The sequence below is a fragment of the Ovis aries genome, chromosome X, assembly GCF_016772045.2.
Source record: "Ovis aries strain OAR_USU_Benz2616 breed Rambouillet chromosome X, ARS-UI_Ramb_v3.0, whole genome shotgun sequence".
In the NCBI taxonomy this organism is placed as follows: domain Eukaryota; kingdom Metazoa; phylum Chordata; class Mammalia; order Artiodactyla; family Bovidae; genus Ovis; species Ovis aries.
Window position 1 is genome coordinate 33669362 of NC_056080.1, and position 4455 is coordinate 33673816.

Here is a 4455-nt window from a genome sequence, read left to right on the forward strand (position 1 = left end):
CTCCATCAAAAAGTATATATAGTTAGTTATTAAGAAAACAGGGGTGTGGCCCTAAGGTGGCAGAGGAATAGGACAGGGAGACCACTTTCTCCCCAACAAATTCATCAAAAGTACATTTGAACCCTGAGTAAATTCCACAAAACAACAGCTGAATGCCGGCAGAGGACATCAGGCACCCAGAAAAGCAGCCCATTGTCTTGGAAAGGAGGTAGGAAAAAATATAAAAGATAAAAAGAGAGACAAAAGAGGTAGGGACAGAGCTCCATCCCAGGAAGGGAGTCTTAAAAAAGAGAGAAGTTTCCAAACACCAGGAAAACACTCTCACTGCCGAGTCTGCGGCGAGCCTTGGAACCACAGAGGGCAACATAACTGAGAGGAAAAATAAATAAAACCCACAGATTCCGTGCCCAATGGTAACTCCCAGTGGAGAAGCAGCGCAGACGCCTGCATCCACCACTAGCAAGCAGGGGCTGGACAGGGAGGCGCGGGCTGCATTGCTTAGAGTAAGGACCAGGCCTGAATGCCCCGAGAGCAATCTGAGGGAACTAACTTGAGATAGCAAACCAGACTGTGGGATAGCTACCTTGTGAAAAGCCCCAACCTAAGACACTGCCGGGCCCGCTCACAGAACAAAGGACTGAGCAGAGCTAGCTGGCTGTGGACCGGCCCATCCCCCTCCAGAGACAGGCAGGCGAGGGCAGCCAGAGCCGGAAGGGGGCAATCGTGGCCCCAGAGAGGCATTATCTACCAAACTGCAAGCAGGCTTCGTTGCTAACCAAGACTTCTTGGGATTCTGGACAGTCAACACCAGCCTGAGAAGGTGCACTGGTTGTACACCCAGAAAACTGAGCGGCAGGGACAGGGGAGGTGATAAGTCGCAGTGACTGTGCTCACCAAACACCTGGTCACCTGAGCTGCTTGGACCTGGGAAGGGCACAAAACACAGGCCCAACCAAGTCTGCACCTTTGAGGACTACCCAAGTACCTGAACCTGAGTGGCTTAGACATGGGAAGTGCATACAACCCAGGGCCGGCCTCAGACAGTTCCCGGCAGAGCAACCTAGAGGCTAAGCAGTGTAGACAGGGAAAGCACACACGCATGAGTGGGGGCAAACCCAGTGTGGCCGAGACACTGCGAGCACATGCCAGTGTTATTTGTTTGCAGCATCCCTCCCTCCTCACAGCACGACTGAACAACTGAGCCTAAAAAAGTGTCCACCACTGCCGCCTTGTGTCAGGGTGGAAATTAGACACTGAAGAGACCAGCAAACAGAAGCTAAAACAGAGGGAACCTCCTTGGAAGTGACAGGTGTAATAGATTGAAACCCTGTAATTAGCACCGACTACATAGGAAGGGGCCTATAGATCTTGAGAAATATAAGCCGGATCAAGGAACTATCCAAAAATGAACTGACCCCACACTGTCCAGAACAATACCGTAGAAATTCCTAGATATATTTTTACTATTTTTACTATCATTCATTAACTTTTAAAATTTTTTTTTAAATTTTTGACCCCTTAGGACTTCCCTGGTGGCTCAGATGGTAAAGTATCTGTTTACAATGTGGAGACCCGGGTTCGATCCCTGGGTTGGGAAGATCCCCTGGAAAAGGAAATGGCAATCCACTCCAGTACTATTGCCTGGAGGAGCCTGGTAGGCTACAGTCCATGGGGTTGCAAACAGCCAGACACAATTGAGTGACTTCACTTTCATTTTCATTATTCCTTTAATTTTCATTTTTATAACCTACTATTACTTTACACAAAGAGAGAGAGAGACCCTATTTTTTAAAGCAAACTTCATATATATATATTTTATAATTTTTGTGACTTTGTTTTTTTTTCTTTAATAATGCATTTTTGAAAATCCAACCTGTACTTTAGATTTTTAATCTTCGATTTTTGGTATTTGTTATCAATTTTGTACCTTTAAGAACCCAATCTTCAGTACCCATTTTTACTTGGCAGTGAGATTATTGGCTTGACTGCTCTCTCCCCCTTTGGACTCTCCTTTTTCTCCACCAGGTCACCTCTATCTCCTCCCTCCCTCTTCTCTTCTCTACCCAACTTTGGGAATCTCTTTGTGTGTTCTGGATGGTAGAGAACACATAGGGAACTGATTACTGGCTGGATCTGTCTTTCTCCTTTTGATTCCCCCCTTTATCCTCCTGGCCACCTCTGTCTCCTTCCTCCCTCTTCTCTTCTCTGTATAACTCCGTGAACATCTCTGAGTGGTCCAGACTGTGGAGCGCACATAAGGAAGTGATTGCTGGCTAGCTTGCTCTCTCCTCTTTTGATTCCACCTCATCTCATCCTGATCACCTCTATCTCCCTCCTCCCTCTTCTCTTCTGCATGTAACTCTGTGAACCTCTCTGGGTGTCCTTCACTGTGGAGAAACGTTTCATCTTTAACCTAGATGTTTTATCAATGGTGCTGTATAGATGGAGAAGTCTTGAGGCTACTGTAAAAATAAGAGTGAAAACCAGAAGCAGGAGGCTTAAGCCCAAATCCTGAGAACACCAGAGAACTCTGGACTCCAGGGAACATTAATCGACAGGAGCTCATCAAATGCCTCCATACCTACAATGAAACCAAGTACCACCCAAGGGCCAACAGGTTCCAGAGCCAGACATACCATGCAAATTCTTCAGCAACCCAGCAACATAGCCCTGAGCTTCAATATACAGGCTGCCCAAAGCCACTCAAAACCCATTGATATCTCATAACTCATTACTGGACACTTCATTGCACTCCAGAGAGAAGAAATCCAGCTCCACTCACCAGAACACAGACACTAGCTTCCCTAAGCAGGAAACCTTGACACGCCACCCATCCAACCCCACCCACAGTGAGGAAACTCCACAATAAAGAGAACTCCACAAACTGCCAGAATACAGAAAGGCCACCCCAAACACAGCAATATAAACAAGATGAAGAGACAGAGGAATAGCCAGCAGGTAAAGGAACAGGATAAATGCCCACCAAACCAAACAAAAGAGGAAGAGATATGGAATCTACCTGATAAAGAATTCCAAATAATGATAGTGAAAATGATCCAAAATCTTGAAAACAAAATGGAATCACAGATAAATAGCCTGGAGACAAGGATTAAGAAGATGCAAGAAAGGTTTCACAAGGACCTAGAAAAAAAAAAGAGTCAATATATAATGAATAATGCAATAAATGACATCAAAAACACTCTGGAGGGAACAAACAGTAGAATAATGGAGGCAGAAGATAGGATAAGTGAGATAGAAGATCAGTTCAGTTCAGTCACTCAGTCGTGTCTGACTCTTTGCAACCCCATGAATTGCAGCATGCCAGGCCTCCCTGTCCATCACCATCTCCTGGAGTTCACTCAGACACGTCCATCGAGTCCGTGATGCCATCCAGCCATCTCATCCTCTGTCGTCCCCTTCTCCTCCTGCCCCCAATCCCTCTCAGCATCAGAGTCTTTTCCAATGAGTCTTCGCATGAGGTGGCCAAAGTACTGGAGCTTCAGCTTTAGCATCATTCCTTCCAAAGAAATCCCAGGGCTGATCTCCTTCAGAATGGACTGGTTGGATCTCCTTGCAGTCCAAGGGACTCTCAAGAGTCTTCTCCAACACCACAGTTCAAAAACATCAATTCTTCGGCGCTCAGCCTTCTTCACAGTCCAACTCGCACATCCATACATGACCACTGGAAAAACCATAGCCTTGACTAGACGGACCTTATTCCGCAAAGTAACGTCTCTCCTTTTGAATATACTATCTAGGTTGGTCATAACTTTTCTTCCAAGGAGTAACCGTCTTTTAATTTCATGGCTGCAGGCACCATCTGCAGTGATTTTGGAGCCCCCCAAAATAAAGTCTGACACTGTTTCCACTGTTTCCCCATCTATTTCCCATGAGGTAATGGGACCGGATGCCATGATCTTCATTTTCTGAATGTTGAGCTTTAAGCCCACTTTTTCACTCTTCTCTTTCACTTTCATCAAGAAGCTTTTTAGCTTCTCTTCACTTTCTGCCATAAGGGTGGTGTCATCTGCATATCTGAGGTTATCGATATTTCTCCCGGCAATCTTGATTCCAGATTGTGTTTCTTCCAGCCCAGCGTTTCTCATGATGTACTCTGCATATAAGTTAAATTAGAAAACTGGAACTAGAACTACCATACGACCCAGCAATCCCACTGCTGGGCATACACATGAAAGAAACTAGAATTGAAAGAGACACATGTACCCCAATGTTCATCGCAGCACTGTTTATAATAGCCAGGACATGGAAGCAACCTAGATATCCATCAGCAGACAAATGGATGAGAAGGATGTGGTATGTATACACAATGGAGTATTACTCAGCCATTAAAAAGAATACATTTGAATCAGTTCTAATGAGGTGGATGAAACTGGAGCCTATTATACAGAGTGAAGTAAGCCAGAAAGAAAAACACCAATACAGTATACTAATGCA